General features: G+C 39.2%; 1 long non-coding RNA gene across 1 annotated transcript in view; it reads left to right on the forward strand.

Moving 5' to 3' along the window:
* LOC136674270 (uncharacterized) overlaps positions 1-21,942 on the forward strand; it is a 39,676-nt gene that overhangs the window by 17,105 nt on the left and 629 nt on the right. The window contains exon 5 of the long non-coding RNA XR_010796031.1: positions 11,978-12,059. This is a non-coding gene — a long non-coding RNA (uncharacterized lncRNA). The remainder of the gene's footprint in view (positions 1-11,977; positions 12,060-21,942) is intronic.

Consider the following 21,942-nt stretch of genomic DNA (forward strand, 5'->3'; position numbering starts at 1 on the left):
TGTTGTTTTCCTACATGCTCCAGTTTCCTTCCACAATCCAAAAACATACGTTGGTAGGTGGATTGGAACAATGCTTTTGAAAAATGTGCATATTGAAATAAAGAGCCTAATGACTTATCTTGTAGTTGCAGTTGACTTTACTGCTTTTCCCCACTAGCAAAATATCATTGACCATCCTTTGCTGCCTGCATATCTAACAAGCTAATTGGCCCTTTTTGCTGAAGTGTGGGACCTTATACATAACCAGTAAGTTGATTGGCTCTTTTTCCAGAAGGGCAGGACTTTATCTATAACCAGCAAGCTGATTGGTTCTTTTTGCTGAAGGTGAGAATAGCTATAAACTCCACATTGAGTGTTTTCAGAACTCCCATTCATATTTAAAACGGTGATAAACCTATTTTTTTTTTTTATTCATAACATTTCTGTTTTACCATGCACAACACTGCCCCAAAAGAGGTTTTTTTTTTCCTCATTCTGTGGGCTGTTTATATTGACCCCATGACAAGAGCCCTGCCAATTATTTTGTCGAGTTGCAGTGCTCATCACAATGTACATATCTGACTGGCTGAGTAGTGTCACGTATCAGGTGATCAGGTGCATAACTGTGGTATCGAATGGTGCTCCATTATTCCAAAGGACACTGTTCAAATGCTGGGAAGGCTTTTTACCCCCAAGCTAATGTTTAGCATGGTGACCTTAGGTCTTTGTGCAGATTCCCTGGCTCTTCTTTTAATGCTGACCTTAACTGAGGCTGTTCAGTTACAGCAGGGAAAAACAGAATATTACAGAGTCATAAAAAAGTGCTTCAGATTTGCTTATAATACATAAGGTAAAATATCTTGGGATAATGTCAGTTGTTGTTATGCTGCTTGTTTGCCATCAGATTTTTATGTTTATTGCAGGAAGTCATAGTGGTAAAGGTTGTGGATACTGACCCCAAATGTAATGTACTTGGGAAAGAAATAAACATAGATAACACTATTAGTCTTTCTTATGCCATATATATAGCAGTCTATGGGGTATTGCAGGCCTCGTTATGAAGAGCAATGTTGAGGCATGTGATTACAGGTCTGCTGCATACTAATTTAAGCAGAGACATAAGGCTGGCACAAGACAGCCATAAAGGCAGCTGTTCCGAACCCCAGTGTCCAGGCAATATTTTATACCCTGAGAGAATAGGAGGGCATAGAGTGATCATTAAATGATGTAACGTGAGACACCTTATGGCCCAGCAAGTAAAGGCAGCTTTTTGTTCTCATCTGTATATATAAAACAGCCATATCCGGAGGTGGTGGAATAATAGAGGCTGGTTGGTAGGCTACAATTCAGTAAGACTCATTAATGCCATGAAGAAAACTTGAAATGAGGACATGCTATTTTTCACTCTGTATATTGCCTCCTCCTTTTCCTGTTCAGATGTTCTCAAGAATTGGTTGCTAATCACTTTATGTGGAGTTAAAGAGGAACTATACCCAGAGTTTGTCTCATTCCCTTTGAAGCAGAATTCCAAATCATATTACTGCGATCAGTAGAAAGACAAAATGACCCAATTGCAACGGATGCTACTTTGAAAGCAATGCTATCATCAACTGGTAATAAAAGTTTAATTGATTCAGTTTAATTGATTTTGCCTTGATCCTTCTCCCAGATCATGACAATAAAATGGTGCTCCTTTCCTTCCAAGCTCAATTCTGACTTTTTATTTTTATTTCAGCAGAGCACTTAGTGCTTTCCACCAACAAAGTATGAGAAAGGTTCCTGTTCGCAAACCTAATTTGAAACTGTTCTACATGTTTCCAGCAACATAAATTAGTTCCAGGTGGAATCATAGAAGATTGATTCCTCAGCCAAACTGACATCAGCCGGTGTCAAGCTTAAAAAACTCCAAAAAAGCGCTCAGAGCCTCAAATAAAGTGTTTTTGCACAGTGGAGCTGGACACGGTCATTTAAACAATGTTTTGTATAAATAAATAAAAGGAAACAAAATAGAAGCATGCTCTATTTTTGTGTGTGTTTCTGGGGCTGTGTTTAGTGTGATACAAGGTGCCTTTGCTGCTTTTTTCACCTGTTCACAAGTTATGCAGGATGACACAGAACTCAGTAAAATGTACACACGTGTCATAACTTACTCTGATCTGAACCTAGCATAAACAGAAAAAGAAACCATGACCCTGTCATGACTCTGTCCATTTATCTCTCGCTTTGGGGCTGAAGCTACAGCAAATGCTGGAACTGAGCAACCATGCAAAACCCCCCACTGATGATGCGTCCTTGGCTCCCATCTTTGCTGGAGAGCAACAAAGTTTCAAAAAGTATGAATTTGAGTCTGTGAACAAATCTTTTGACAGTCCTGAAAAAATACAGCTGCTAAATCCACAGCATCACATTCTCCACCTCCTTCACTTCCTCCTTCTCTGCTATAGTTACAGAGGGGGAAATGAAGGTTTTTATCAAAAGTGAGTAAACAGAAAGACAGCTAAATGGTATATATTCAGCCTTTTGGCTGAAGGCTCATGTTATTGTTGCTCATTTCTGGGCATTTATCAAAATGCTAAGTGCAAAATTGAATGGTAGGAAGCTAGTGTCTTCCCTAGTCCACAAAGTAATGTTTTCGCTGCTTTACAGGAGACCCTGAGTTGCTGGCAAACCAATAGTGTCATCACTTGGAAATAAACTACGTTCAGATATTTTTTTCCAGTCTGTAGTATTTACATGTATATACTCCATAGAAGGTTAAAGTAGACCCTATTGCTAGTCAAATTTAACTGAAGGTTAGTAGTCTAAAAGTATGATTTGCTTTAACAGGCATCATGCTACAGTGTTTGTGATTATAAACCACTGAGATCTTGAAAGATACAGGAATAAAATGTAAGAAACAAGTGTTCATACACATAACACACTTTTAAGAGACTACTAACTGCTCCATTGTGTTTTTTTTAAGCTACCAGCCACCTGCATTGACTCGCATTATTGTATTATGATTGGAGGAGAGGAAAGGCCAGCCTGCTAATAAAGACATGTACCACCTGTTTTATGTACAACACAATGTATCTTATGTGTTTAACCCGTGGCAGTGAAAACACACACACAGACACTGGTGCACTAGAGGCACTGAACACCTGGATTGTTGGGCATCTATCCTAGGTGCTCAGGGAGCATTTGGGGATTGGATACCTTGCTCCAATGATCAGTGATTTTGAGTATTCCAACACTTTTTTCAATTAAGCAATCTGATTGGTTCTTATTGCTGGAGTGCGGGACTTTGTCCGTTAACAGCAGGCTGATTGGCTCCTTATGCTGAAGGACGGGAATCCATGTTCAGCGTTATGAGAATTTCAATCAGTAATCGTTCCCTTATTTTTAAAGTTTCTGGTTTTACCTCACACAACACTGTCATCCTGAAAGTGTCCCGAAAGTGCTATTTTTACGTATTTAGGGCTATTTTTATTGGCCCCAGGACAGCGGTGTGTGGAGCCTTGCTCTGTGTGTATCACTCATCATAATGCACAGATCTAATTGGCTGAGTAGCCTCACATGTGACATGCAGAAACGCATGCAATTAGTCTGATAATTTCCTGGAGTGCTAAACCTGAACTGTAATGACTAGAAGAGTCAAACCACTCAAAACTAACTCTCTGTTAAATATTACACAGCTCTTAATAGTTTATTAGTTAAAGGTCCAGGTCCGGATAGGACAGTGTCTGGGTCCAGACTCGAACCAAGGACCGCCAATTTGTGGCCCCTAGATGTTGGAACAATGCTGTAAGCATTTAATAGCTTTCCACATGTGAGAACTTTAGTGAGATTAGATCCTGGTGTTGGGTCATTAGTTCTAAGTCACAGATGCCATAACAACTCATCTCAGCGATGTTGGATGGTGCTTCTCAACCCACGGTTGGGGGGAGATTTATAGGCTTCAAGCCAATACGTGGTTTTGCTGACTGTAGGTGCATGTGAACCTGCTGCTGCGTGTCCCACTTCATTTCATGCTTTTCGGTGGCGATATACTGTCTTAAGCTGTGCATGCACAAATGAATATCGTTATCATTACAATGTGGGGAGCTGTGGCCAAATGGTTAGAAAAGAGGGCTTAGGTCTGAAAGGTAGTTGATGAGTGTGAAGGAACAGCACTGTCCTGCTTCCTCAATCCATGGCTGAGGTGCTGTTATTGTTAGAAAGAGGGGTAGGGCTATATACTCCTTGAAACTGAGATTTACAAAATATAAAATTTACTGAGTCTTACAAAATATGTTGACAATTGTATTACATATTTTTTTAATGAAGTTTCTATGAATTATGTCCCTTTACTTCATAACAAGCATAAAATATGGCTAGTGCTTTGCTGATTGATGTCTCTGAATTAAATGCTGAAGAAATTATATTCTAGCAACTGTGGCTACCACAGCATTGTTGAAATGGCAGTTTTGAACAAGCAGCTAAATCCAGCTACATGTCACAGAGAGGTAGGTGTGGGTGATGATATATATATGATTGTGGGATGCATTTGAAGGCATGATGCCCTAGATTTAACTACATTGATATTGGAATACTTCTGATATCACTGCAGACCAGCAGCACAGTGAAACTGAAGCGCTGCTTTTTGGGTTTTGATGACGTACCAGGCTCTTGAAGGGCTGTTCCATTTCATATGGGAAGTTTTTTTTACTGCTACAACGTGTAGGCTATTTCAGTTCCAACGGGCAAGATGACATTCAAATGGGGATGGGGGTAAGAGTAAAAAATTTGATTAACCCAAAACGCTTTGTTTGAATTTTTCCTATGTTTCAAGGACTGTATGGCCCTAACCCTTCACCCTATGATTGTCCCAACAAGGATGGAGACACCCACACACCTAGGCAAAACATAGGGTAAAGCTAAGTGGTATAGGGCAAGAAGTGAAAAGGGGAACACAATTTGTGTTTGTGGGACAAAGGTTTAGATGTGTTTAGCTTTCTGCTGGGTTTTATTCTGAAATTAAACCTGACCTGGATTACTTATACTGGCACGAATTCAGTGGACTATTGATCAAATCCTTTTTTGCCCAAATACCTTGTAAATCAGTTCCTTAATGCAGTTACACAAAAGGGACTGATATTCTTTTCTGAAATCCTGAAGATTATTGAACAACAATTTAATGAAGTGTCAAGCTTCACTTTGATTCTCTCTGCGAGTAATTCTCTATCGGCATAGACTGATTTGTGCTAATCAACCAGTCTCCTGATAATTAAAAAAGCTGGTTTGGGCAACCAAGATCCACTCCAGTGCTTAAGATGTATCGTAACATTTCCTTTAGCTGTTTAACATGCAAAACAATGCAGAGGGGTGGAAAGGTTCAACTGCTTCATTTTGTTTTTGCTGGCGAGGCTTCCTAATTACTACAACAGAGCATGTTAGAGCCAAACTCCCTCGCGGGCAGGTAGATGAAGAGAAAAACCTGGAGTTCCAGATATTTCCTTCATGTTAAGGTCCTTAGGGGAACTTGTTATTCTTACTGACCCCAAATGAAGGGCCAGTAGGTGGCCTTATGAAAGAGAAGGAGCCCATTTGTGTTCTGTTGCGCTGCAGCAAAATGCACTTTCAACAGACATAGAAAGGAGTGTTCAGAAAATTACCCCGGAGGATGCCAAATTGTGATAAGTGGGAAAAAAACGAAGTGTGCAAAGTTAAGATAATCTCATTGAAAAATATTAGTGGAATTTCCAATATGCAGTGTATTTTCACTTGTCAGGGGAAATTATGTATAATGTTTGACCTTTGAAAATGTTGATTTGAGGCAAACTGTTTGAAGAAGAAATTTCCATTTTGTGTAGCCTTAAAAATAATTTTAGTGACTGGGAGAAAAGACAAGAAACTTCTTCACACTGATCAGACATATTATTAAAAAAAATATTTATTAAATAAATAATTACTTTATAGTGCATTTCCTCATTAATTTGGGTATTTGGAGCGTACCAGCACACTCTGTGAAAATAAAATAACACAAACTCTTCTACATGCACTGCTTAAATCTAAAAACGCATAGGAAAAGATGAGCGGTTGTTACTGTGTTACTCTATGCAAGAAAGGACTACTGGGACTCATATGGGCTCACATGACTCTCTTAGATCCTCTGCCGCCTCTCTTTTAGTTGTTCCTCAAAGCAGGACAAACATATCTGGCGATGCCACTTTCAGTCATTATGCTACAATTCACTGGAACAGCCTTCAAGAAGATACTAACATCATTAAACATAACTTTAAAACCTATTTATTCAGTCTGACATTTATACATGTAATTGTATATATTTTTCGATGCATAATATATATATATGTTCCATTACCAATCTGTGGAACTTTTATGCTATAGTATTTGAGTAATTTTAATTTTTTTACTTAACATTATACTTCTTTTATATCTTAATTTTTATTGTTTATCATTTTCTATTATTGTTCCTATTATTTCATTTTTATTCATTTCCTTTATTTGGATTTTTTAAAGCCTTAAAACATTCATTTAATTCATTCATTTTCTGTAACCGCTTATCCAGTTCAGGGTCGCGGTGGGTCCGGTGCCTACCCAAAATCATTGGGTACAAGGCAGGAACACACCCAGGAGGGGGCACCTGTCCTTCACAGGAAGACACACACTCACACCTACGGATATTCTTGAGTCGTCAATTCACCTACCAGTGTATGTTTTTGGACTGTGGAAGGAAACCCACCAAACTCCTCACAGACAGTCACCCGGAGCGGGACTTGAACCCACAACCTCCAGGTCCCTGGAGCTGTGTGTCTGCATCACTACCTGCTGCACCACCTTAAAACAATTACAACATTTTAGTTACTATATAAATAAAGTTAGATTTGACTTGATGTGATTCATTGGACTAGGGCAGTTGTCTGTTCAGGAGGAGGACACTCCCACTGCCCAATTTTCCTGCTAGCCGTGGGAATGGAACAGCCCTCTTCTCTAACCATTAGACTATGGCTGCCCACAACAGGTAGTGTCACTGCCACAGTGCTCCAGGTTCTCAATGTCCTGGGTTTGATCCTTGTATATAAAGGGTGTGTACGCACAAAAATGGACCCGAAACGTGCTTAGGTAAAATCTGATTTATTGTGATTTATAAAGAAATACTTTGCATAATAATGATCGTATAATTAAGCATATGTTGGCCCATGCGTAGCCATAAAACTTTGCAGAGAGAGCACAAATCACTAAACTAATTGTCATTTGTTTGTAATGCCACGACTGAGGCTACCAAACAACACATTTGACCTCGCCTCGACCTCTGAAACAAGAACTTCTATCTAGTCTCCAAAGTTTCTCTTTTTTGTATTTTGGTCCTCCATTGTCTCATGCGAAAATGAACGGAGAAGCTCATATTTAAATATTTATGAGGTTATTTCCATTGACCATTTATAGGTAAATGTGGGGGTCACAATGGCGTAACATGAGGCTGGTTCACCTGCAAACATTTTGAAGAAGGCTGTGATTTATAAAGACAAACAGCGTTCAGGTGTGCGTAGGCACGGTTTTATAAATCCAACTTTTTTTGAGCGCACGCTATTTTCTGGCTTTTGTGTGCATATACACTTTCACTCCAGAATCATGGTTGCAAGTTGATTCATTCATTCATTATCTGTGACCGCTTATCCAGTTCAGGGTCGTGGTGGGTCCAGAGCCTACCTGGAATAATTGGGCACAAGGCAGGAATAAACCCTGGAGGGGCCGCCGGTCCTTCACAGGGCAACACACACACATTCACTTATACACTCACACCTATGGACACCAATCCACCGACCAACGTGTGTTTTTGGACTATGGGAGGAAACCGGAGCACCGGGAGGAAACCCACACAGACAGTCACCTGGAGCGGAACTTGAACCCATAACTATAACACTACCTGCTGCACCACCGTGCAGCTCTGCATGTCAATTGGCTTTGCCAAATTGTACACAGGCCTGAGTGTGTTTGTATAGTGTCCTGCAATGGGCTGGTGCCCTGTCCAATATGTGTTCCTGCATTGTGCCCTGTGTGGACCCCCCATGACCCTGATCAGGACGGTTACAGATGAATTAATGAGTGTATGAGGCTTAAATGGAATTTGCAATAGCTTGGATGGAATTCTGAGCCTTTTCTCTTTGTTGCAAATCTCAGACACTTTTGAGCTTTCAATGCAAATGTGGGTAGTGTACAGACCATTTTACATAGCCTTAAATCAAGTCTCAGTCTCTCTCTTTTAATGTTTGGAAATCAGTTTTCCCCCCCTGTCAACATGGTCTCTTTTACATATATTGCTAATGCAATTTCTTAAGGTGTTTCTGTGGCAAATGTGTGCACAATGGGAGAACTGCCAATTAATGTCAAGCTTCAAAGGTACATAGAAGCTCTCGTGCTGTTTACCCTCCACACTGGGTTCTTTCACTGCACTGCGGGGGATGCTGCTAATCACACACACCAAGGCACACACATACGCACATACAATTGCACAAATTCCATCAAAGCCCTCACTTCAATCTAACACAAGCATATGATGTGACTGCTTCAAAGTCCTGTGGCTCTTCACCGAGCCCCTGGTTCTTCTACCTACACACTGAACAAGCAAACACTACACACTCATTACTTGGTTTTCTTCATTTTGGGGGCTGCTGAAGCAATGTATTTATTCTATTGCACATTATAATGAATAGGTTTGTGGGTAAATTTAACATTTTAGTGCTGTCTCTGGATGTTTTCAAGCCTAGGGCATAGTTTTGTGCCATGTTAGCTGTTTAGTCGGAAGGAATTGGCTCAGTGGATGCGAGTTAATTTTTGGGCAAGGAAACACGACTCGTGATTGTCTGCACTTGGTGGGTACACCTTTTCCTTTGAAGGAAAAACACCTTAAAATGGGGCTGATATATGTAACTTTTTTTTTGCTGTTGTTGTTGTTATGTAAGTGTACTGGTGGAGTGTTTCAGTGTTTTAATTGCATCAAAGTATCCATACAAAGAGATGAGGGAGATAATTAACTGCATTGTGTAGGCTCATGGACCAACAGTGTACATCTGTTAAGCTTTTACTTGTTGCTCTGACAGATATCTGCACTCTCTCGAGGTGCAGCGGTCACCTTTAATCTGAGTAGCGGCCTGGTTTCCATAGCGACTCAGCAAGGGGGCGATATGCAGCTGAAAAGGCTGCCACCTTGAATTTCACAGGGCAAGGACGAGCATTTTGCTTTGAACAAGTTTAACTTCCTTTACCTGCGGACTCTTGGATACATTTTTCACTCCGCTGGACGTGTGTTTATCTTTATAGCAGCTGAATACATCTCAACGCAGAGAGTCAATCAATAAATCTTTGTAGAAGAAATTGCATCTCCTGAGCTGCCAGTGCCTGAGGAAAATAGCAAATTATGACAGTGCTGCGGCCAGCGCCTCTCGGCTGGTGCTGCATATGGATTCTTGAGACATGTGACATGCATAGGGTTTGGAAACACCTCTGATAATTAGGGGTTTCCACTAGTTTACAGTGTGCTCACTGTGGACATTCAGTTTATATATTCCCCATAGATGCACAAACACAGATTGTATAATCTGCATAGAAAAGCACTGGCAAAAGAATGTGATGCTATACAGAAGCTCTACAGAATATGTGGCCCATAGCCAAAGCCAAAGGTCATTATTCATTCATTCATTCTTTGTCTTTAACCGCTTATCCGGTTTAGGGTCGCGGTGGGTCCAGAGCCTACCTGGAATCATTGGGCGCAAGGCAGGAATACACCCTGGAGGGGGCGCCAGTCCTTCACAGGGCAACACAGATACACAGATACACATTCACACCTACGGACACTTTTTAGTCGCCAATCCACCAACCAACGTGTGTTTTTGGACTGTGGGAGGAAACCGGAGCACCCAGAGGAAACCCACGGGGACACGGGGAGAACACACCAACTCCTCACAGATAGTCACCCGGAGCAGGAATCAAACCCACAACCTCCAGGTCCCTGGAGCCACCGTGTCACCCCAAAGGTCATTACATATATCAAATTAACGTATGAATGCACATTAAAGGCAATTGAGGGGAAATGCTGTTCATTCATTTATTTACGTTCAGAAGCTCTACATCTTTTAAGGCGGAACGATATGTTTGAGTAAGTGGCTAAAGTTGGACTTGTCTGTGAGGTTTTAGTCACTACTTGAATTACCACAGAAACTCATTTGTAGGTATTTTATTATTATTATTATTACTTTCTGTCTGTTTTTACTTCCATGCAGTTAGCGATCTCTGGAATTTAGAGTCAGTCCCACCCATAGAACAATTAGTCAGTGTTACCTACCTACAAAGCAGGGATGAAGCTATATCCTCATCTTGGTTCATGCTTTTCAACATTTGGACATCTCTTTGTTGTCTAAAACCCTGCAAAATACAGTTTTCCTGTCTTGAGTATACAGAAAAAGCCTAGCCTATGCCCTAGAAATCCTTTGGCTATTTACCCAATTACAAACACTAGGGCTTCGTAAAAACACATTAGACCAGTTTTGAGCACGTAAACTGACTGGAGAGCAGCAGGAATACAAGCAGGAATTTAAAGCATTTTCTTTTTCATCCTAATTAATCATTTAACTAAATTTCTCAAATATTTAATTTATTTTACAGAGCTGACACACACATATATATATATTGTGTGTATATATATATATATATATGTATGTGTGTGTGTGTGTGTGTCATTAGCGTTTTATGTATTGATGTAAACGTAAACACACACACACACACACACACACACACACACACACACACACACACACACACACATATATATATATATATATATATATATATAAAGGGCGGCACGGTGGCGCAGCAGGTAGTGTCACACAGTTCCAGGGACCTGGAGGTTGTGTGTTCAAGTCCTGCTCCGGGTGACTGTGAGGAGTTGGTGTGTTCCGCGTGGGTTTCCTCTGTGTGCTCCGGTTTCCTCCCACAGTCCAAAAACACATATTGGTAGGTGGATTGGCAACTCAAAAGTGAATGTGTGTATCTGTGTTGCACTGTGAAGGACTGGCGCCCCCTCCAGGTTGTATTCCCGCCTTGCGCCCAATGATTCCAGGTAGGCTCTGGACCCACCGTGACCCTGAACAGGATAAGTGCTTACAGATATTGAATGAATGTGCGCGTGTATATACATACAGGGGTTGGACAATGAAACTGAAACATCTTGATTCATCACAAAGACTTGCTGTCTTGGTCACAGATGCGCCAGCAAGACGTGCACCAACAATTTGTCCTCTTTTGAATTCTGGTATGTCACCCATAATGTTGTGTGCATTGCAATATTTTGAGCAAAACTGTGCTCTTACCCTCTGCTAATTGAACCTTCACACTCTGCTCTTACTGGTGCTATGTGCAATTAATGAGGATTGGCCACCAGGCTGGTCAAATTTAGCCATGAAACCTCCCACACTAAAATGACAGGTGTTTCAGTTTCATTGTCCAATATATATATATATATATATATATATATATATATATATCATGAATAACTCCCACACTTACCTTCTCTCATTCTTTGTCTCTTGCTCTCCATCACACACATATACACACACACACACACACATACACAGAGCTCAACTTTCGTCTCATACATCTCTTAATCCCTCTGTGTTTGAGCCATCAGCTGCACTGTAGCGTTAATTTTATCTATTAAAGCGTGTCTGATGCTAAAGCTCTCCCTGAAAATTTTACTCAGCAAATTGAGAGCTTCTAAATCATAAATCATCAAGACTACACTGAGATATTATAATAATGGTAAAAAAGAAAGGCTTTCTCTTAACATTTTTTCATAGAAATCACACTTTAAATTGTTCTCTCACTCAGAAATACAAGGAAGTATGCTAGAATTTGAACTTTATTATCATTATTATACAGTATATCAATATACAGTGCTAATAAATATTATTTTACTGTATTGAGCTTACATTTATTCATTCATTTTCTGTAACTGCTTATACAGATCCTGGTTGCGGTGGGTCCGGAGCCTACCCAGAATCACTGGAACACACCCTGAAGGGGGCAGCAGTCCTTCGCAGGGTGATGTATGTATTATGTTTACTCATGAGTGACAAAGCAATTTGATTCTTCATTTCATGGGAGTACTTTATGAGAAATAGTAAAATAATACATGGCTGGCAATTTGAGAGTATTTAAAAAAGCATTATCCAAAAAGAAGAGAGGACTGTGTATGAACTTGTGCAAGTGTATGCTCTGTTGGGAATTATCAGATAGATTATATGATACACCCAAGCCAACCAGATAGAGCTTATCAGTTTTCATCATCAGATTAGATGTGCGCTGTTGGCGCGTTATGAGAAAGTGTAATATTCAGAACGAGTAGGTGCCCTACCTCTCCTCTGTTAGTCTTTGGGAGGTTTTATTAACCAGCTCAGTGGCCTGGTTAATGAAACTGAGCTCCAGTACACATTAGTAAACATGGAGAGGAGGCAGGATTGTCCAGCCACACTCATGTTCTTTGTTTAGACTTTTGTTTAAGAGACACGTGTAATCCAGATGGAACCTGCTCTTGCAATAATAATAGTTGTAATTAATTCATTAGGCTAATTGACTTTAATAGGCCTTGTTTATGATGATTTATTTAGCCTAAGCACATGTACTCTATTTGTTAGATGAAAAAAACAGTTGGGTGCATCCATCAGGATAGCATTCCATAAACAAATACAGTACCTAGTCAATTGCCAGTGTTTATTATGATTTATTTAGCCTCAGCCTTTGAAAATACACTAAATGTTTACTGTGTTAGGAATACCTACATTGTATCTACATTCATTATCCATTTAATCAGCTCCATTGACCATACAGGAGCACTTTGTAGTTCTAAAAATAACAGATATCAGTTCACCTGATTCTCCGCATACTTCCTTATCCCCATTTCACCCTGCTTTTCAATGGTAAGGACCCTGTCACGTTGAAAAGGCCTTCTGCCTTAAACGATTGATTTATTAATCTGCCTAATTAATAAAAAACAATAAAACATCTTTAAAAGATTTTACAGACACAATTTTCAGGTGAAAAGAGAACAAGTTCCATTCTTTATTAAAGCAGGTTAAGGTATAGGCACATTAACCTGGGTAGGTCTTGGAAGGCATACAAAATTATTCATAAAGCTCTCATGTTTATACAGTATCCTTTTTCACACAGTCCATAGGCCAAGCTGGATCCCACGACAACCAAAAGACACCTTATTCCCCATGTACATATAATGAATTCCACTTCTGGTTAGCTCTTCAAACATTGTTTACTGGACACTATTAGGTTTAAAGAAATGTTTGTATGCTTTTTAGAAAAAGTTATATATACTTTGTAGTTATATCTATACTATACTTGTACGGAAGCCCTGAAAATACAAGGGGAAAAATTGTAGCCATCAAAAGCATAATTAAATTTTCGTTCCACTTTTATTTATTTATTTTTGGCGTTCTGGTGAGATACATATTACCCCCCTCCCCTCCCCCCAATACATAGAGGGGCTAGGTAATAACAATTAGCGCATGCTAATTCTAGCACCTAGCACAAGGGAGCCATCCAACTCAATACAGTGTCCACGGCCGTCGAAACACGAGCAAACTGCCCGTTACACAGCCACAAAAGTGACAAATTGTTCAGCTGAACAATTAGTCTCTTTTCGCTGTATGACGGCCCAGTTTGCTCGTGTTTCGCACACAGAAATTTTTCCCCACGTTTTGGCGACTGATAAGGGGGAAAAATATATTCCACCTCCACCTGCTGGTCAAAACTGGTATAACACGCTAAATGTATGCATTCTCAGGCCTCACAGAGCACAAAGGCCAACTCAGAGAGAACCAGCAGTGGCACTGAGGGTTTTAAAAAGTCAAGCATCACTGATGTGTCTGATCAACTTGTACCAGTACAACACATACTAACACACCACCACGTCAGCACTGAGAATGATCCACCACCCAGATAATACCTGCTCTGTGGTGGTCTTGTGAGGGTCCTGATCACTGAAGTGCAGGTTGAAATGGGCATAAGGAATTATGTAGAAAGGCAGGTGGATTACAATTGATAATTGTAGAACTGCAGAGTGCTTCTGTGCAGTCAGTGGAGCTGATAAAATGGACAGTGAGTGTAAATGCAAGGTAAGTGTTCCTAATCCATTGATCATTCAGTATATACTGTATTGTAATATTGTATGCAAAATGTATTATTATGGTGGTAGACGTATTGAAGGTTAATGTAGGTGTGCTGTTGTCACAGTGGGAGATGACAATGTGATCAGAGACTTTGCCTCAGGGCTTTAGACCTTCTTTCGTTAACAGAATGTGACAATAGCAGCATTATTTAAAAAAATAAATAAATAAAATTATTAATGATGCCTTACAGCATCAGTGATTAAGCCAAAGAAGCAGAGATTATCAGTGGGTTAGAGCACAAAGACTCCATTCTTTCTAGCTATCGGTCTTTGTGTAAAATGATGCTACACTAATTTCCTGCTGTTAGATTACTCATTAGGCTCCTGGCATATAGATGGTGAGAAGGACTGAAAGGAAGCTTTTGCTTGGCATACACCATGTTTGTCCTTGAGGCATTTCCTGGGCTGTGCTCCACATGGCAGGTCTTTTGGGGGAAAGAAAAATAAGCTGAATTTCAGCACCGATCTGAGAACAGTCCTTTAAACATCTTAAGCAGGACGACATATAGGAGGGAAATAATCTGAAACCGATTCTAGTTTGAAAAGCAATATGTAATTTTTTGTCATTTTCATATAAAAAGGAAAAGCCATCCTGTTGACACACAGTGGCCTGGATGCGTCAGAGACTCAACTTTTAATCATGGAGATCCGATATGAAGGACCTACTCAATAGCTGTTTTCACATATGTATAAAATAAATAAACAAATAAAATTCTGGAGAATTAGTTCCTTCCAGACATGCCACAGCCAGATATTTTCCATGTCAGACCTGTTCTTACAGCTGGAAATGTTCTGCATGGCATGATTCTCTGGAACATCAGCCGCTCTCTTCACACATGAGCTCAAGTTAATACATTATCCTGTACTAAGGTGCTAGCAGGATAAAGTCTGCATAATGTCTGGTACAGATGCTATGGATATTTACGTTCAGGCACACAGCTCTTCTGGGTAAAGTCTGGATTACCAGGCATGTGTGAAAGGGTTTTATGAAACATAAACTGGTTAATTCAGGAACTAAACTGTCTGATTCTTTATCCTATACTAGGAAAGATAGGGCCATTTCTGCAGTGTTGAATCAGTGTTGAGGCTCTGTTCACCCTATTACAGGTCAGTTAAACATCACAATGAATTTAAAGCTTTAATTTTCTTTAAAAAATATTACATAGTGTTCCTTTTAAGGTTAAATTTGAAATATGATCCTAGATCAGTGAGAAGAGGTTCAGAATTTACTAACGTGTCAAAAAAGCTCCTTTCACACATGAAGAGTAACCCAACAATTGTTTTGGAGTTTGTCCAGTGGAAAAGTATGTGTGAATACAAACAAAATTTATCTGCTCATGCTGCAAATGTGCCGCCCCATGCATAAAGCATGCAGAATATTTCCAATTGTGAAAATGTGTTTGCCACAGAAAATCATGCTTTGTTGTGGGTAGGGGGTGGGGGATAAAATGTACAATGTATAACAACATCCTATACTATGGTCACACATGAAAATATACATATCGTCCCCATCCAATTAAAAAAATGTATCTCCCAAAATAGTAATAATAAGCACCCAGGTGCTGGTGGTGGTTATGTCAAAGTCAAAGATTCATATCACTAGTTGTGATTCAAAGTCATAAGCCATCAGTTGACATAATGATAATAAATAAAGTAATAATAATAATAATAATAAACAGATGGTATAAACTGGACGCTGAGAGTATAAACAGCCTTGTGTCGTCACTCATATTGAGGTCATCGTGCTGAATACGGTGAAAAATCAAGGGTTCAAGGGCTCTGCATTGTGATAATGAGCGGATTCATAGGCAGCTCTGAAGACTGGGGGAAATTATTTAGAGGTCACATATCTTGAAATTCATTTACTGCATTTATTACCTTGCCTTTTAAAGTGTATGTCTGTGATAACTGTAAGCAGTCCATGTTCCCTCAAAGCAAGTCTGTTAGTATATTACTTACATAAGACACAGTGTTGGGGCCTCTGGGTTAAACGCAGTGTGTATATCTTTTGAGGTGCTCTCAGAACACTTTGTCCTTCAGGCTAAGCAGCCCTTTGGGGAAATGAAAAGGAAGAAGGCGAAGGAGAGAAGGCCTATTTGTGTTTACACGTGCATATATATATATATTCCCCCCCATTTTTCCATCTGGTTCAGAGAGTGTCCTGACAGCTGATTCCTCAGCAGAGTTCTTTAGGCCTAACATCTGCTCTTTGATGTTGTTGGGAGAGCGTTGCTATGCCGAGGGAAGAAGCAATCCCAGACAGAGCGGCTGGAGTGGGACTCTCCACTTTGATCTCCGCCATGCGTGAATCTGTGCAATTTTCCACTGTGGTCGTTGAGTTTCTCTCTCTCTCTCTCTCTCAAAATAAATATATAAATTAAATAAATAAATAAATAAATAAATTCCTCACTGTAAGAGCGTTTACAGTGCTAAGTGTTGCTGCAGCCCAGCAGAGTGAAAGGGGGAAAAAGGGAAGATGAAGGATGTAACCTTTGATACCTTGTTATATTAGAGAAGCGAGAGGGCAGAGATAGAGACACTGTTGTGGACATCCTGGAGGATGTGATATCAAATAGAAGTATCCCCACAGTCACTAATCACTTCACCACAAGTAACATTGCTGTTTCCATGTAAACAAGAAAATGATATAGTTAAAATCGAACCAAAATAAGTAACTGTGTTTTTTGCGAGCCTCGTCAGAGTCATCTGGTGGGTTTAAAGGCAATGTTGACAGTTCTGGGGAAGTGGTAGAAGTGCTGTCTTTTTTTCTTTTTTTTCTGGTTTGTTTTGTTTTTGTTTTTGCACTTATCTGGGTTGTGTGTTTTTACCTGGTGGTATTTTTCCCGGCTGGAAAATAAGCAAGATATGGTAAAATGGATAAAGGAGTCAAAAGAGCACCAGGAATCCCTTCACGGCACAAACCAATGAGGGTCAGCTACAGAGAAAAAACAAGTTTGTCCTTGGCACCCAGTTTATTGTAAATGCATTTTGTTTCCTTATGGCACAATTATTCTTACGTCCTGGCACTTCATGCCAGTTTAAATCCCTATGGTTTGTGGTATTTATACTTAAAATTAGTATTTGTGCATTTATTTTTAGGTATTTATGCTCAAAATTAAATTAAAATTGCATATTGTGGTATACCATATCCCGCGACCCTAAATTGGATAAGCGGTTACAGATAATGGATGGATGGATGGTATACCATACTTTTCCATATTCAAAACATCATTAATCTATTCTATTCATATTAAAACATACTTATTTCAAAGCCCATGTTTTTTCTCCCCCAGTAATTTATTATATATAATTTGTGATCCAGGTGGCAGCATGGAGGTTGTGGGTTCAAATCTTGAACAGGATTTCCGTCTGTGAGGAGTTTGGCGTGTTCTACCCATATCTGTGTGGGTTTCCTCAGGGTGCTTCGGTTTCCTCCCACAGATCAAAAACACACATTGGTAGGTGGATTGGCGACTCAAAAGTGTCCATAGGTGTGAATGTATGTGTATGTGTCGCCCTGTGAGGGACTGGCGTCCCCTCCAGGTTGTGTTTCTGCCTTGCACCCAATGATTCCGGGTAGGCTCTGGACTCACCGCGACCCTGAACTGGATAAGCAGTTACAAACAATGAAGAGAGAAACAGCAAGGCCAGTTGTGTCATCTTGGCCTCACATGACTAATGCATTACTGTGGATTTTAGGGGCAAACCCTGTTCATGGGTACTTTCCACAACTGCACCAGATATCTCCACAAATGGTGTTCTCTCATCATGGCTCAGTGGCTGTGCTTCTGAACCATGTGGAAGCTTAACTTGCTTCTAATCATTTTGCTGCTATTCCTACTACTCATATTTTGAAAAGAGGCCCTGTCGGTCAATATCTCTCTCTTTCTCTCTCTCTCTCTCTCTCTCTCTCTCTCTCTCTCTCTCTCTCTCCCCACAGAAATTGGAAAGCATTCTCTCAGACCTCATCTCCCATTGGTATCTTTTAGTCCACATGATTTCAGACGTAGGTCCATGCTCAACTGTCGTATTTGTTATAAATGGATGGTCAGGTCAGGTCCCAAAGAGGCTCTCACCTCAGACAGCTGGCAATTAAACTAGCCTCTCCACATGAGAGAAAGAGTGAAAGAACCAGTGCATATTAGATACAGCCAAGGGAGTCAAGTATATGAACACTTTTTTTTTTTTTTTTTTTGATATAACACTGTTGCATATGTCCACTTCAGTTTACATGTATAGGCAATTTTGGCTAGTACTATTGCACAGATGTTGTTTTCAATTACAGCACTGAGAATTCTATGCTAATAAATAATTAGCTTTTTGCAAAATTAACTTTTTTTGCTCATCTTTAATTCCCCAAAATTACAAGAGGCCCTCTGATATAATTGTGGTTTGAAAATCCATACATTTGAATGAGCAACAGGCTGGCTAAATCATGCAAGTGCCCTAGAATCCAGTGCTTAGTTATTTTGGCTGGGATTTTCTGGGTCCTTGTCACTGAATGACATTCTCAACTTTCCGGGTCAATTAAAGTAAATTCTCCTTTAATTTTTAAAATTATTTTTTACTTCATGTTTCATTCAATGACTTTACCTGTTTTGATGCCAAGAAGTCAATATCATGATGCTTCCAGGGATAATTAGTTGTGGTTCCCTGAACATTGTTTCAGAGCCACGGTAGTAGTAATTAATATAGAAAATGTAAATGCTAAAATGTATACTTTATCTGTGAGACAAAGAAATTCAATCCAATTCCTTGGATTTCTCTTTGTCCTTCCCATTTGTTCAACATGGATTCAACATGTGAAAGGTTTTTAGGAGGAAAAGGGAAAACCTTTTTTTTTTTTGGGAAAATAAACTTCTAAACTATCAGTATTTTCTTCTTTAAAACCTTAGTAGCCTGGGAATGAAGCGCTGCTCTCTTTTTTTATTTGTGTTATGAAGAAACAGAACTGGATAAATAAGATAAATAAAATAAAATAAAATAAATAAAAAAGGATGAATATTTGCTATTTGTATGCAATGCTAACTCTGTTAGCTAGAAACAGTTAGCTAGTAACTGTTGTTAACACTTACTAGCTGCGGTCCAAAGCCTAGGCTGCAGCCAAGCTCGGCTGCTATGTCATAGAAGGCTCCAATGTGAAGGACCCTTTGTGTACAAATTGTATAGTAATTTAATAATTAAAATATTTGTCCCTATACTACATATAGTTAATCAACAAGTATATTGGCATATTACACTACCATTTATAGCATATAATTTACTTAGTAGTATTTGTTATGAATCCCAGTTGAAATTTCAATGTTTATAGTTGAAATTTGAGTATTTAAGATTTACGTTGAGTTTTAATAACATTTAAAAAATAGTATTACCATTAAGGATAATATTAATAAGCAAATACAATATATTTTAACTTAATCATTTTAGTGCTTTGAGGCAGATAAGACACCGTGACACAGCCTCCTTAGACTGTTCCATTTTTGTGATATAGGATACTGAGGATGACCAGGCCTAGGCTGTGGTTGACGTAGGAAGAGTCCTCAATAGAATTGTACTATGAAGACTCTTCCTACGTCGACCACAGCTTAGGCCTGGTGATGTGCCTTCTTCAGCTTTCATTTTCCTTGAAATTTTCATTACATTTGTCTTTTATTCTTTCACCTGCAACTGTGCAACTGTGCAATCAACCTGTAAAAAAACTGTTTAGTGTACTAGAACAACCCTGCAAAATAATTCCCATTCCTAGACTTTTTTTCCTCCTGGATAGATACTTTCTCTTGGAGGCATCACTGAGGTTCGAATACACAATCGCCTGGTGATAGGTGCCATGATTTCAAATTTTGTCTTCATGAAATTAGCCTTAATAGATGTTGTCATGGTGACTTTAAAAGTTTAAATATTTAACAGACCTTAAGAAGACCTGCAATTTATTTTTCTGAATTTCTAGAGAACAGCAGATGGCACAGATGGCACAGATGGCATTTGAAACAGATTACGAGTATCTGTACATTTCTAAGGGCTCTTAGTCAGTACTCACTAACAGCATCCATTAAAAGTTGTAACCCATCAGCCCGGCTTGGCTCTGCTTTTTGTAGCTTCAGTTGGATCAGGAACATCTCCTCCATGCAGCAGGTTAATAGTCTTTTGTCAGGTCGCTGACAGCCTGTTGCGTTCAGGTAATTTCCTCCATGTCGATCCGTTCTGTAACTCGTCAGGTTCGGGTCAAGGACAGAGTGTGGGAGGGAGAGGGAGCGGAGCGGTTTTCACATCGGGGGGTGCACCAGGCATGGAGGTTCGAAATGGACCACCACTTATCTTCAAGGGGAGGTGGAGAGGGGCAGCTGAGAAAAGGCCAACTCAATGGCTCAGAGACTGAACTACCAGGAAAAGTGTAAATCAATAATCTTTTTTGGATGAAATGCATTTATGGATGTGACTAGTATCGAAAGTCTTGAATCATTCTGCAGACATTTTACACACCGTCAATAGACTAACTGCTCAATGTGTGGATTATACCAGGGATGGGCGAAATGGTGATTTTATTATTATTATTATTATTAGTAGTAGTAGTAGTAGTAGTAGTATCAAAGAGGGTCCGGCATAAAATTGTGCCAGATTGGTGTGTGGATCATGGTTGCTCTGCCCCCAGACCCCAGATGGGAGCAGCCGATAGACAATGAAAAAGAAGAAGTAGAAGTAGTATTATAATGATAAAACATTTCTGTGTGCAAGCACAGTGGCCAATAAAATGATTCTAATTCTAATTATGTCTAATGAACCTGCCCCATTGAATCTGCCACATGAAAGTGACATGAAGGAGAACATAAACACTGAGACCAACCGAGCAACTTGAGTAGCTCATACCAAATGAAATTGTTGTCTCTTAAAAGTTCAATTCATCATGATATTGATATTGTCTAGCACTAGTATTAATGAAATCCCAAATTCAATTTTTTTCTAAATTTTCAATATTTCTTCTCGGTTGCCATATTAAAACTACTTAATTTTGAATTATATTCTGTTGAATAAAACGACAATTGTAATTTTTATACTATGCACAATTTTCCACAAAATTACAATTTTCCACTATAAAATGACAAAATGAAGGAGAAATAAATAAATTTAAATTTTGAATAACAATGATACATTTACCTACCTGTCTTTAGAACAAAATATGCATTACTGTGTTAACATTATGCTGGTAGAACAGCTTTAAATTATGTTTTTTACATGAGCATGGATTGGCTTGTATGCATGCATTACCAACTTGGTCAAACTGATATACCAGGTTGTGTGATCATGACGTCCTACCAGCTTAATCAGTGTGCTGGTCTAATACATTGTTCATGCTGGCTTACAAGCTTGGATAGTTATGCCAGTCTGGTATCATACAGATAAAAAAGATATATGTATGTATGTACGCATGCATATATATATTTCAACAGGAAAGTTATGACCATGACTAAGTTGTGTTTGGGAGAAAAGGACAGTAGAATGAAGTGTATAACAGCAACCAATGTCAAGTCTCAGTGAGTTAACTTAAATAAATGGAGCATCTACCCTTTTAAACTCTAAACATCATAAATTAATGTAAGATTCAGGACACGTGTTCATCTATTATACAAAGTGTAAATTTGTCTATTTGCCATTCAACACTGATTCATTTCTATCACCTGCAGAGCCAGGATTTATGCTCTAAATATCAATGTCTACTTGCATTATCATTAAAGTATTTTACTGTTTTTTTTCTG

This window comes from Hoplias malabaricus, chromosome 2, assembly GCF_029633855.1.
Source record: "Hoplias malabaricus isolate fHopMal1 chromosome 2, fHopMal1.hap1, whole genome shotgun sequence".
NCBI classification, from domain to species: domain Eukaryota; kingdom Metazoa; phylum Chordata; class Actinopteri; order Characiformes; family Erythrinidae; genus Hoplias; species Hoplias malabaricus.